The sequence below is a fragment of the Temnothorax curvispinosus genome, unplaced genomic scaffold (genome assembly GCF_003070985.1).
Source record: "Temnothorax curvispinosus isolate PA1 unplaced genomic scaffold, ASM307098v1 QBEX01011098.1, whole genome shotgun sequence".
Taxonomy (NCBI): domain Eukaryota; kingdom Metazoa; phylum Arthropoda; class Insecta; order Hymenoptera; family Formicidae; genus Temnothorax; species Temnothorax curvispinosus.
This window is the reverse complement of record NW_020220878.1, coordinates 400,106-414,735: the sequence shown is the minus strand read 5'-3', so window position 1 is coordinate 414,735 and position 14,630 is coordinate 400,106. Positions and strand designations below refer to the sequence as shown.

The 14,630-nt window shown below is 41.9% G+C and overlaps 1 protein-coding gene across 2 annotated transcripts in view; it reads right to left on the bottom strand.

Annotated features, from left to right (window-relative positions):
• Positions 1-1,321: 1,321 nt before the first annotated feature.
• The window catches only part of LOC112461120 (COP9 signalosome complex subunit 8), a 34,281-nt gene continuing 20,972 nt past the window's right edge, over positions 1,322-14,630 (bottom strand). The window contains exon 5 of one of the 2 annotated variants that reach the window (XM_025026222.1): positions 1,322-2,146. The gene's annotated coding sequence lies outside the window, so the exon portion shown is untranslated. Of the gene's footprint in view, positions 2,147-8,067; positions 8,086-14,630 lie in introns of those variants that run through there. The other variant, XM_025026223.1, reaches the window with a different exon arrangement.

Genomic DNA, 14,630 nt, shown 5'->3' with positions numbered 1-14,630 from the left:
ACGGTATTACATTTGCATTGTTTGATATGTGTAATTTTTCGTGCAATGACAATCGTGATAATTATTGTATATCGCACGTCTGAAATATGTACGATGGATATGCATATATGTCAGGAAACTACAATTTTTATCGTTCCCTTTCACATGGCACGTAATTACCACCTTCATAATTAAATATCCAGGTCGTGACCTGACTTTTAAATCTTTCTCAGTGCAGCTATTTCCGTGGAACAGTACGACATCACAAAGCGATGTTAGACTTTTGCGAATTAAAAACATTTTCGAGTCTGGGAATTTCATTCACATTAATCATTAAGTCATTCCGTTTCGCCATACGGTACAAATGCGCTAATAAGCGTCGGATTCCCTGTATAATGCATACGAAGATTGCACGCTTGACTGTTTTTCTACGAAACAGAAAGTGTTTCGACCCATTCAGACCCTGGACTAAGATTCCAATCTCGGAAGAAAGCTCGAATTAAGCTCCAACCGGGTTCAAGAGAATCTCGAAAGAAAAGTGCCATCCACCGCGGTTGGTCTTTAAGGACGAGCGTAAAGTTTCTAGATGCGAGCGAACGGAGCAGAAACGATCGCGCATCATTAGATCCTGTTGGCCTGCTGTCTCGGAGGTGTACGGCCGACGTAACGTAAGCTTGCATCCCGCCGACGCCGTACGACGGAGACGCGGTGACGTCGGCGCGGCCGCGTCCGACAAGGATGGCCGCATCCAGAGAGACAACACAACGTGCGCGCGCGAGAGGAGATCGGAGATCGGGAGGCCGGAGAGTAAGAGCTAGAAGCGCGGCCGGAGAGACGGGGGGGCCGGGAGGGGAGTGGGTGAGCCGACCTCTGACCCGAAGCGCGCGAGGGGGACCGCGCGGCACACCGTGGTGCATAGCTCAGGCATAGCTCGGGCCATAGGCACACAAGCGCGACTCGCCCGCCTTTCACTTCGCGAGGAGACGAAGGCAAGAAACGTACATAGATAGAGGCGGCCGGGGAGTGCCCCGCCGCGCGCGCTATTATCATATTACAGCCGATTCGCCGCCGTCGACGGTCGACGCCGACGACGCGACGCTGGCGTCGGATGCGGCCGCGGTGTCCGACGCGCCGATGCTCTACCGCCTGTTAACAGACGCGATCGGGATCGCCACATTACTTATAATTAAAATTAAAAACCAATCTCAATCTGAAAAAAAAATTAAGTAAGTGGGAAGAGAGAAGCCGGAAAAGGAGACAGAAAAAAAGAAAGAGATATACGCTAAGGGTTTACAAATTTCTTCAAGACACTTTGAATAAGAGTTATTTAATTATTTTAAAATCTTAGTTTGACTATTAAACACGGCATTGTTTAGAGTTGCATTTATATAGATTATTCATTGACAGAGTATTCAATTTTTCAGATTTATTTTTCCCGTTTTTATCTGTTCCTTTCATATTCTTTCCATGGTTTAATTAAATAAAATTATAAGAGAGAACGGTCTGTTTTAAAGATAAGCCAAAAAATTATACTACAATAAATTATAATGATATACAGTCTCTATTTGTAAATATTTGTAATAACATATACAGTATAAAGTCTATTTAAAAAAATGGTTATAACGACAGCATGCCTTTGATTTCTTCCTCCGCGATTTTCTCGCTGTCGACGCGCTTTACGACGGGATTATCATACGACGCGATCGTGGACAAATATTTCACACTCGGATTACGTAAGGAATTAGTGTCTAGGTATACACCTTAGGCGGCGTTCGGGCGCTCAATTTTTACGCTTCGCGGCGAGAAAAAATAAAAGTCGAATCGCCGCTATATCGCCGCCCGCTGCGATTGACGCGCGTGATCTCGCGTCGAGGCGAGACGAAAGTGATATCGTTGCGCTATGAACGGGACGTTTATTATCCTTTTTATCACGCCTGGATCCGCTATTTTCCGCGCGCGATCCGCTCTCGTAACCACCGCGCGATTATTTCTACAAACTCCCAGAGTGTGACGGCGTAATTGTAATTTATTGAATAATTATAGTATGGTGGTGTGTAATTGCAGCAACGGTGGTAGTGTGGCAAAAACGGGGCTGTTCCTTTTCCTGAATCCTGCAAACGCCCATATCCCTTCGAAAGTAACGAGCGATTATGAGAGGAAATTGTCACTGCAAAATAAAAATTTAAATAATAATTGAATAGAGTAATAAAAGTAAAAATATAAATTTACTAAATTATTTCTGTCGCCCCGATACGGAGCATCGTTCTGTTAATCAATCTGTTATCGAATCAATCTGTATACATTTCTCTCCTTACGCGCGATATCGTTGAACGTAACAACAAATAATAAAACTACTAATTTCCGTGAACGTTTCGACAGTTTCGAACATATTTCAGAGTAGCATTGACGGAAGTATCGGAGTCAATTGCGAGTGTCGACGAGCTGTTCGCTCGAGCGAGTGCGAGATTGACGGGATAATCGCGAGGCGAGACGCGAGTGATTTCGACGCATGGTAGATGGCACATACACACATACACACACACACACACACACACACAAAATCGTTATCGTCTTTATTACCCTACGTGTTTTTGTTCTTCTTTTATGTTCGATTTCGCCGTGGCAAATTACCAGCGCGCACAATTAACGATTTGGTGTTTTCACCGTTGGCAAAAAAAGAAAAGGAAGTGTCTTCAGATTTTTATCTCGATAGCAGATAACGTTGATGTTCACGACTGTGAATAAACTATGATTAACTCGTAAACGGATGCGTGATCCATCGAAGAAAAGATGTCAAGTTATTTTTGCAACGAGTTCATTGGGAATTCTCACAACGTATAGAAATGTAAAACCAGGTTTCTACCAATTACGACACATCCCAATTTTTCAGATGCTTTGTCTCAAAAGATATAAATACCCATGACTCGTTCTATATAGTATTTCCCAGTTTATTTTTTTTTAACATACTTTAACTGAATTATTTAACATTAATTATCGAGCATTCAAAATTATTTCAATGTTAAAATTCTCTCGCGAAGAGAATTATTTTCCCTTCATTAGTCATGCTTAACAGAAGGATCCTGTTCTTCTCGGTTATCGCACGACAGTCTGCGTGCAGTTTTATATATGTTTCTACATGACTATATTATCTCCATACGACTAGACATTGTGCATAACAGGTTTGACCCACCGATGCAGCCCGATCTGAGAATAACCGAGAAAGCGCGCGCACGTCTCTCGCCCCGGCCCGGCACCGCAGAGGACGACGACGAAATCACTTTCGTCGGGACTCCGCGCGTCTTCGCGCGCGCTAATCGCGGCGATGGCGCGATACCGGAGGTCGCACGGACACGTCCGACCCCGGGAATTTTACTTACCGGTACTCCTCGTGGACCGGCGCGGACCCGCCGCGCCGCGCTGGGGTATACTCTAACGTAAGCGCGGAAAGACAGAAGAAACGGTGATCGCGGATGGGAGAGAAAGAGAGAGAGAGACAGGCGAGGCCGAAGAGTACCGGTGAGAGTGCACGGCCGTAACGTACGGTACAATACAGTCGTGCTGGCATGCCCGTAGGTCGACCCACAGCGAGCGCGCGCGCGACGTGTAATTATCATCTCCCAAGGGCCTATCCCACGCTATCCAAGTTAAGTGGGACACAGCCGATTACTGCGTGAGCGATTAGAAGAGAGGTGCGCGGGGAAGGCGCTGGAAGAGGCCGTCCGTCTCCGGGTTCCTTCCTCGGATCGTGGACCGAAAAGGAACGCAGAGTTGTGGTCGATAAATTAACACGTTAAAATTGTATTTCACTCACGTTGGTTATAAGGCTAATTGAAATCAAGACTGTTTATCGTTGTCTGTTACGTAAGATGTAACGTCGTTTAGTATCGGTCAAAACTAATTTCAACATCACATAATTTAGTTAGATTATTCAAATCGCCATCTGGTAATTTAATGTTGATTTGCTGTGATATTACACACATGGTGTATATCTGTGCGCTGTACTTTGTAAAGAAATAATTAAAGTCTATCAGTCTGTAATGGCGAGATTGCAAATACAAAAGTGCCTGATAGATCACATGAATGGAGACAAATCGTTTTACGAACATAATGAATGGAAGTTGATATACCAAATTAAATCCCGATTAATTCCTGTTCCACTTAAAAATGTTTAATGAAATCATCAACCTTAGTCCGACTTGAATACATAGAACTAATAGGAGAAAGTATCGAACGTCGCGATCGAGGAAGAAATTTGTTACAATCTTGTATGATGTACGTATGCTTGTGTAATGTATATTTATTACAACTTTGAGTTTTCTTGAATTACGTGTGGGTAGAAAAGGTTACATCTAAAAAGTACGCAATAAGAGACATCGCAAAAACTTTGAGAAAAAGGAGCTCCACCGTTCAACTATTTCGATCGCATATTAATATTCTAAGAAAATGTAAAATTATACAAATAAAAAGCAGCGTTGCTTTTTTTGCATATACTAATGCGGAAATGCGCTAGTGCACTGACGCTCTTACAACTTTACACCGAAATAATTACGAGCTCGATTACGTTGTGGGTTACGGCAATTCAGGTGCATAAGAGCTTGCGTCAATTGTTATGTGTGGGCGTAGGCGGCGAGAGATATAGGATACAATGAAGTCCTACCCGCGATATCAAACTTCTCGAGCGTAAAGAGACGTGATTAAATTAGACGCAGCGCAGCTGATCACTGCCGCGAGTGATTAGAACGGAGAGGGATGTCAGTGGTAGAGGAAGGATAAGACTCCGCCGATGATTGATTCGTGTTTCTCTTGTCAGAGAACGAGAAGGAAATGAACCTGTCCGCGTTAACGCGCCCCCCGCTACTTATCATTTCACCACGCATAATTGCGCCATAACAACCGTGTGTGTGTGTTGTAGCGCACGATTGTAGCGATTACATAAAAGAAGATCTAGAAGTATGGAACGAATTATTTCTCACAGGGAGATTTAATGCAAATACATAATTGACCGTTTGAGTATAATGATTTAATCCTGATAATATATCGCGATTTAAACAGGCTATTAAATCGATTATAAATAGATAAGAAGATAATAAAATAGTAGAGTATAAACTTGTATATTGCTGTAATAAGATATAGCATTTTTTGAAAAGGAAAATGACTCTCAATCCAATTATTTCCAATGATCTATATTGCTTATAAATATGTAAATATCCGTAGTAATTTATATCTTTTAGATGTTGTATGATTTTAATTGCTATTTTATTAAAATTATATCTTATCTTTAATCGTTGATATTTTTTGATACTACAAATTGATGGAAAGAATTTTTTTCAGAATTATAGATTTAAATGTGAGGAAAAAAGAAAGAGAGAGAGAGAGAGAGTGAAGAGAGGGGGGAAGGGAGAATCAATAAGAATAAATTAAATAATTATATTCAGGAATATTTAAAACGTGATACTTATCATTTCATGGTCGACATAATTCACGATTGGGCTGACGTAGTTTGCTGTTTCTGATGATGATATTCCTGCTGCGATGAATCATTTACACAGTGCAACGAATTTCGTTCATGCTAATAAGCGCAATAAGTTGGGCAGGGACAGATTCCGAAATAATTCGGTAATTTGTCGACGTCCTTGTTTTTAATTACGCGGCATCCAAATTCAAATCTTTACCGATCGTATAGAGATAAGAGGAATGGACGGCTGCGGACGAAGCGTATACGCGCGAACAGACCTGCGAGATACGTTAAGGCATTACGCAATTACGGCGTTTATGAATTTATATATTCGTTAAGTTTAGTGTATTGCAATTCTCACGCTTGAGCAAGTGATGGTTTACGTAATTCCGATGTTACTCGAAAAAATTGGTAGACTTCGTGCGAAGCTTTTATAATTGCCCAAGACACTTGCAATATTTCGCAATACTTTTCGTCCAACGTTTACATTCGTAAATTATAATTAATTGACATCTCATAGAGCTTTAATCGCTCAATTAATCTGCTGGGCATAGCGCCAACTTTTTACCTTCTTTCGGAATGAATCCCGTAATGAAATAAGTATCAGGTCGTGTAAAGTCGGGTGAGCGATTAGGCCTCGATTAATCGTGACGCTGGTGCCTCTCGGTGCGAAAGTCGCGAACGAGAGAAAACAATGGACCGTTCGGGAATCAAGCGCAATGAGAAAGGGCGGAACGCAACGTCGACGGCGAGCATGATCGCTCGCGAGAGGCCTAACGGTTCTTTCTCTCCCGGACTAACGTCATCGAGGGTATATACTTCTTCGACGTAATTCTTTTACATAAACTTGACTATAACTCTTGAAAATTTACGTAAGTGCGACGATGACAGGTCGTCGACTATCGGCGCGATCGAGTGCAGATAGTAATCGGTACTCCAGGTAGACCGAGAGAAAAGATACTCCCACGCGCGCGGAAACTGCTATTGACATTGACCAGTTTCCGTGTCGTATACACAAACGGACGACTACTCCAAATTCCTGCGAAACGGAAAGTCCTCTAGCGCAACGCAACAATATTTGTCATTGGTTTCCAAACTCGAGATGAAAGGAAAAGTGAGGGATAAATGGAACGATTTTTAAACGCAACCATTTTTTTAGATAACATGTAAATGTTACTAAATGCAGCAAGTATTTCATAATACTCGACGCGATTGTAATCTCAAGGACTCTCGACTAACACGCTATCTTATACTAATTTACGACGCTGCGGGACGAAAAATATTGCCGAGGGACACGTGGCCGGCATTCGGGTTCGCTAACGTGGCCACTGCCTCGGTTTCGCTAACGCGATCGTGCCTAATTACAAGCGCAATAGTAAGGGGAACGATTGTTAAAGAAAACGGCGGTGCATTTAGAGGCTGCGCGACCTCGCTACAACCGCGATAGGTGAGAACCATTGGGAGAGGAAAAGTCGTGCGCGACGTTGGTGGCCCGCCACCCGGAACGGACGACAACGACGACGGCGACGACGACGGTTATGGAGCCATCAGATTTCCTCGGACTCCATTCATCTGAGTCCATCCATTGTCATCGTCAACGCTAATAACGCGGGACGAATCCCGACTGCATCGCTAAATGCATCATACCGATAAAATCATTCGCGACGCGTGTGCGTCAGAATGTTCATTTTTTTGTTAAACGCAACCTTGAAACAATTTATCATATATTAGGGTGGTAGATAAATTTATATGGAAGAAGATTAAGGCGTAGTATTGTTCGTGAAACGAGTTATATATCTTATACCAGAACGTGTGACATTTCTTTGACTCCTACTGCAAAGATACCGGATGGCGTTGGTCGTTTCAATCTAATGTCACTAATGTCAGGTTACTGATATGAAATACAATAAAACAAGTTGATCACTGGTAAATCAGTGATTTTTACTGTAAGGTCACATAATGTAACGTGTCAATTTATAATACCCTTTTTTCTGGTATGAAATTAATATAACATTTGCAAATTTAAGCTTCGACGCGCGACAGCTGTAGGTCAGAAATAATAATTGGGTTCAGCAAACAAACTGGATTATCTCGACGATATTTCTCAATCGCTCATTCTTACACAGATCATTTATTTTAATATACATTAAAGAGATCGCCAAGTATTATTCGGCTTCCTCGATAATTTCCATATAGATTATGACGACGGCAAGATCGCAGCGGCGATTATTGCAATCTTCGAGATTTGATAAGGCGCAACGCGCGCGTTTGCGACGTCGCGTGTCGGCAGTTTAAAAAACGATCGATGCTCTCGCTTCGTTTCGCGCGCGGCAAAAAAGTCATCGATAGATGATGGCTAATCGTCCATGTGGCGGCCGCAAATTGGAAAGACGCGAGAGGACGGTGCCTGACGTCATTCAGCCTAACGAGATTAGAACGCGTTCGGTACCGTCGACTCTCTGACAAAGCGACGACGTACATCCATTGAAAAAAGGGAAAGAAAAACTTACCCACCCCGATGTGCGACGCGCGCGAAAAAACGGCGGTCCCAGCGACGTGTTGCCCTGGAAATAGTCTGTTCCGGGGCTTTACCGGTGGGCGAATATCGAATATTCACTCCGATGAATATCAATGTGATGAATGCAAGATCCCTAAAAGCAAGGAAAATGTATCGTAGGGGTATACGGTTTCAATAGCTTCTTTAGCGACATACAGCCAGAGAGAGAGAGAGAGAGAGAGAGAGAGAGAGAGAGAGAAAAAAAGAACACAAGTCAGCTATTTTATAGGCGAAAAGTCAGTTCGAAAAAATTTCTAATTACTATTTATTTATTTAAAAAATTTATAACTTCTATTTATTTCACTTGAAGAGTGTAAGTCCCAGTCTACAATAGGTGTTTTAAGCTCTAAGCCGTAAGAAATTGATGAATCACAGTAGAATGTGAGGAGAATACTCGACTGTGATTAGTCAATTTCTTATGGCTTAGAGTTTAAATACCCTTAAAGCAAGGTTGTAGAGTTGTAGACCAGCACTAATGTACCATAATCTTGTAAACTTGAATACTAAATAAACCATTCCGTCTGGATTACATTAATTGCTAAAAAAAAAGTTATAACTTTAAATTTTGTACAGTGTATTATTTACAGCATATAAATGTAGTCGAAAAAGTTTCTTCGTAACGCGTCAAATTATTATAAATTTAAAGCAAAGGAGATCGGGGTGTAGCTCGCTCGGTCGAGGGTTAAACGATCTATTCGCGCAATCCCGGCTCACTTTGTCAACCCGCGGTTAAGGCATCGATAACCCGTATATACATACATTCTTATTGTCCGTCCGTCGTCGCGCCAGCGCACCTTTCTCTCTCGCTCAAGGAAACGGAGTATCGGTGCATCCCGCGGGCGAGAAAGGGTCGGCTAAAGGCTCTGTGCGCGAGCACGAGCGCGCGGCACAACGTAGGCAACTCGCGTCCTTTTTCCCGCGGCGCACGAAAGCGGAGACAATGGATACGTGGGCGCAGTATCGCGAACCCTAACCCCGGGTGATCCCATATTCTCCGTTCTCTCCGTCTTTCTCTCCTAGGCCGGCTATAGGTACGCTCTCCTCCGCTCGTCTCCTGGCTACCTCTATCGCTAAGTTCTCTATCCTCGGGTCGTTACGGATCCTCGCCGAGCCTCTCCAGGCCGGGGCTCCTTCTCCTTCCCTCTGCCTCACCTGCACCCTGCACCTCTTCAGGTATTTCTCTTTATCTTCTGCCTCCGAGAGTGCCGCCGCACGTTTACGAAATCGTAGGTGCACTCGCGTATGCTCGCGCTAGCGTGTTTAGTCACCTTCTAGTCCTTCTACCGTGCTACCGAAACGCGCCAGGGGGCGATCTGCGATTTAAGGCGATGCTGGAGTTATCTGAAGTGCACAACGCATAAGGCTGGGGCTACACTATGCGCGTTTTCGCGAATCCGATTCGTGAAAAAACGCGCATAGTGTAGCCCCAGCCTAATGCGTAAGCATAAGAAAATTGATTGGTCCATATACATGTGCAGAAAAAAATAGACCAATCAATTTTCTTATGCTTATACATTATGCGTTATGCAAAAGTCTGTGTTTCCCGCTTAATTCTATACTCTATAGAACTGATAAAAAATGGCATGTACGCAAAAATTAGGTTCTGTCGGTAACTCCAGCATCGGGGGACCTTGTGGACGTGTCAAGCACAATGAAAAATATAAGGGACAGATATTAGCGATTAGGACTATAGAATCAAGAATAAAGTCGGATGCACGATGAAAAATACAACAGAAACGGGGAATAACACAGGCAATAGATTTTTACCTATCGGAAGGCGTGTATTAATGCTACACCAGCTTTATTCCTGAGATTTCTTATTTCTAATAATCGCTAAGATCTGTTCCTTGTTCCTTATATTTTTCATTGTGCGGGCGCCTTTACGTTTCTTCGAGGTGCGTCCGGCTTTTTTTTTAGGGCCAAAGCACATAACATGGCGTAGCGATATATGACAGTCGTAGTCGTGGACGTAAGTAACGCACAAAATTGCATGCATGGCATGTCCTGACTGTCAGAATACGTCAAAGCTTGTGTGTTACTTTATGTCCACGATTACGACTGTCATATATCGCTACGCCATGTCATGTGCTTTGGCCCTTAGGAAGTGGAAAGACGAGGGCGTGCGAAGTATCTTAATGTTAACGGCGACCACCGTAGCCACGCATCATTGATGTTTGATACATTTAAGGGTATCGTAAAGATCAATGCTGCCATAAGAAAAATTTCTTACAGCAATAATATTAAAATCCTACGGCATCGTTAATTTCTTACAATGCTATTAATACGACGCATGAAACGATGCTTTTGAAGTTCAAACAGAAAATCGATAATTAATCGGTTAAAAATTAGAAAAGTTCGTGTTGCTTTCTCGCCAAGTAGATAATATTAAATACTGAAAAATGTCATTTCTATCCGCTTTTTTTTAACAAAGTTGAATTTCTTACGCACCTGCTATATATAAGTCTTTTACTGTAAGAAGCAGCTTGAAATTTTCATACTTGCTATCAAAGGAATACTCTCACGAAGCAAATTTATTCTTGCACTATCGGCATTACCACGAAATATAATTTTAAAACTATATAATATATGTTTCCTAGTATGAAACCCATGTGCACGCAGTGTGCTCGAAATGGCAAAGTTGAAGATTCTGTGCCGGGCTTTCATCGGGTCGAAAAAGAAAGGCGGATAATGGGATTAGAAGTTCGTGTGCAATCTGACTGCTCCTTTTACCGGGGCGATTGCAAAATCGCCATGGGACTCGGATAATCTCGTTTGGCGGCGCGAGGATGCCGCGCGGGACAAGATTTCGCGTCCGAACTTCCGAAACAAGGCGTGCTCCCCGCCTCGCATCTCCTCGCTTCTCGCGCACAATCACGAGCGGACATTGTTGCGAACAATACGAACGGAGGGTTTTTTTCGGGTTAGTAGTCGTGGAAGAGAGTTTAGCTTGTGTTTGTTTTTCGAACTGCGGCTAATTTTGCGCGATTAGATATCGTGCGGAAAACGGAAGAGTCGCCGAGGAAGGAAGAGCGCACTCCGTCGCACGTCCCGGCGAACTTCCTTACTCCGTGATTGGGAGCAAAGGACGCGACTCGGTGCTTTATTTAAGCACCGTGTATCGTAAATCTGTCGTAGCGAAGTGCAACTTCCAAAGCGATATATTAAATCGTCTTTGTCTCTAAAGTTAAATAAATTAAGTAGACAATTACAAGTTAATGGGCGACTCTATGAGCGAATCGACGATTTACATTTATTTAAAAAAAATAATATATGTAAAATATAATTTAAAATATAATTTGTAAAATATAATTTGTATAACAGTCTTATCTCACTTATCTTAATTATTTATCCATCTTACTTTTAGTGATTCTCGTTCGACTAGATTTTGGCTTTCGGGCGGCTCAGGTGGATTCGAAGCCGCTTCTTCGCGGTTATAAGTCTGGCGTTTTACCGCTAGACCACACTGCCATCCTTCGCCCGTATTATTTCATCGTTTGGTCAACCCTGGGGGGACCCTCTCCAAATATAGAGAGCTAGGGCGGCAAGATACTCTCGGTGGGTTGCCATCCCCTGCCTTCCGAGAGGTGGCAATCGAACAAAAACCTAGCGAGATTCTTGGTCGGATTTGAACTCGGATCCTCCGGGTCACTAGACCAGCGCACATCTCTCTGTGCCACGATCACCACAGACGAGGCAATATTAATGTAATAAAATTTTTAGAAATAGAATAGGAGATAACATTGTAAAAAAAGAGGATCATTAGATGATTACATTTATTAACCTTTAGGTTAATAATAATTTATCTTTGATAAGAGAAATCAGTCTTCCGGAAAGAAGAATGATTCATTCGCTGAGATATCTTTTCATTCTAGATATCTTTTCAATTGAATGGCCGTGCCTCTTGGTAATCGATCGTCATTGTTATCTCGCGCGAGGGAGTTACCGAGGCCGGGAGTCAAGGAGTCAAGAGCGCGGGAAAAAGCGATATTATTCCGCGTTTAGAGTTTCGGGGCGGGTCGAGAATCTCTCGCCGTCGCGTTCTCAGGGATCGGAAGTGCGAATGTCGATTTTGCAACGATGCAAGATTATACTTTCTGCCGTCACGCGGTTGTGCAACGCGATGCGTATTTAAGTACGCGTATTTCTCTCGGCACGAGAGAAGTTGAACGGCCGCAAAATTTCCACGATACAATCTACTTGCTGTGAGCGCGTCGAATTCGAGCAATTTATTCGTGATACTCGGAGTAAGCTGGGCAGTGCCGCGAAGATCGAATCGGATAACCGATTGACAAGAAAGATAAACAAATCTCATTCTAAATAATTATAGTTGTAAAATAAATACAGCGTAATCTTGAAAATCTATTGAACAATTAATTCACTAGAAAATGTCTTTACATCAATCGTTATTACAAATAATTTGCCATAACACCTCATCTATATATTACAAGATAAAATTCCATCGCTAAGCTTGAACCCTCTCAATATGTTTGCATTTTAGAGATTAATATAAACTTGGATTAAAAAAACGTAGAAAGTCAACACTTTGGTGTTTCATGCCTCTCTATATTAGTTCCTCTCGAGTTCACCAATCGAATTAACGACACAAGACACAACCTACAACCTTGAATATTTCCGATTCGATCGGAAGATTCGAAGGTGGCTCAAAGGATCTCTTTTTCGAGAGCGGGCTCTCAATGACGAGTGTTATGCAGGTGTTACGCCGCGCCACTCGAGGTGCTACGAAACATTTTGTTGTTCGATTAGACGAGAGGGAAGCGAGGGGACACCGGGAACGATCGCAGGTCGAAGAAGAGAAGACACAATTGAATGTTGGCGGATCCGTGGGCGGGACGCAGTTCGATTGTTTCTTTATCGCGATCATCCTCGTTCTCTCTCCTACAACGGCAATGGCGATCTCACCCGGCATAGTGTTCCCGTAGATTTATATAGGGTGTCCTTTCAACTATTATTTCTACAAACCGCCATGTCATATTATCACGAGTCACTACCTATTCTTTCATATCTAAATATTAAAAGCTTTTGAATTGAAATGGTTCCTTTAATATATCCGGTTGCGATCAATTGATATGATTTCATTTATAATCCTTCGGCTCGGAGTTCTTGAATATCCAATAATTATAGAAGCTCTAATTCTGATTATCAGTTAATAACGAACGAATCTATTAGATACATAATTCTAATCTAAAATTGGACCATTATTAAAGGTCGTTACTAAATATATTTATATGTGGTCGGCATTATAAAACCCTTTCCTTATTGTTAACTCGCTTGTGTTCAACAGGGAGTGATTTCATTATCCGTGTACAATTCCGGGAAACTTAATTACTCAAAGTTTTTTCTTAATAATGTTACAATCGTTGGAGGCCCAATATTATGAAACATCATAATATTTATTTTTTCTATTAGTTATGGCTGAAAACAGACCTCCGGTAGACAGTGGTGGGACACCCTGTAGATCACGTCTTTGTCCCCGTTCGAGCTGGCCGACGCGAATCGATGGTACTCCGGTGGGTGCGCTCAGAATGCGCCTTCTCCGCGGCATACCACCGCAGGAAAGAAAACCGATCGTTACCTTTGCACAATTGCATCCCGTACACGCGGAACGTATGCGCGATCGAACAACGAGGGGATCATCGATTTCAAGCTTGAGCTCCCCCTTTCAATCATCGTGGAAATGAAAAATTTTATTATTCTGGCAGGTAGACTAGCCACTCATTGCAACTTGCGTTTGCGTTTATTGTTATGCAACGAGGCGGTCGATAGCTCCTAATTTTTTAGAGCGGGACCTCGAAGACTACCCTTTCTTTCTTGTCATATAATTTCATAATTCTTGTCTTCATAAAAATTTTGTCATTTTTGATCGTCCATATATAAGTATAGATTATATACAATTAGATTAAATTAAATTCTGTCTAATCTTAAGTCCAAAATAGATTTCTATACATTATATGTAATGTGGTTAAATTATGTGTATCTGTATATGTATTGATATGTGTAAATTTACACATGCAGTATTCTTCGTTTGTCATTGCTGGATATATAAAATAAATTGCCTAAATAAAAAAAACCCCATAATCGAATCTGTTATCGGCGTCAGTTTGAAGATTTCATTAGCTCTCATTTCCTTTTCGTCAAATTAAGGAAATCGTGTCACATTCTATAATCATATATCTCCTTATTAATTTAGAAGCGTTAATGGGTAGATATCGACGTCGCTGATGAGAAGAATTTTATATTATTAAGTTCATATTAAGCCTTGTGTCCACGATGCTAGAAATTGCTCCGAGATCTCGAACGGAGGAAGAATTTACCAATTACATTTAAACACTTCAGCCAATTGACCAATGAAATTGGTTATTCTTTCTCCATCTGAGATCTCAGAGCGACTTCTAGCACACTTCGTGGACACAAGGCTTTAGGAATAGCCGTGCATTATTTTTTCGACTTGATATTTAAGGATTTAATATAAATTTAAAAAATATAAATGCACTTAGATTTACCAATTACTTTTTTTTTAATTAAGAAGTTATTTCGTGAAAACGATCTTAAATATATAAATGCTCAAATCTTTGGAAATGCACGATGACTACACTGAGAAAAAAAAATCGTTGATTCAAA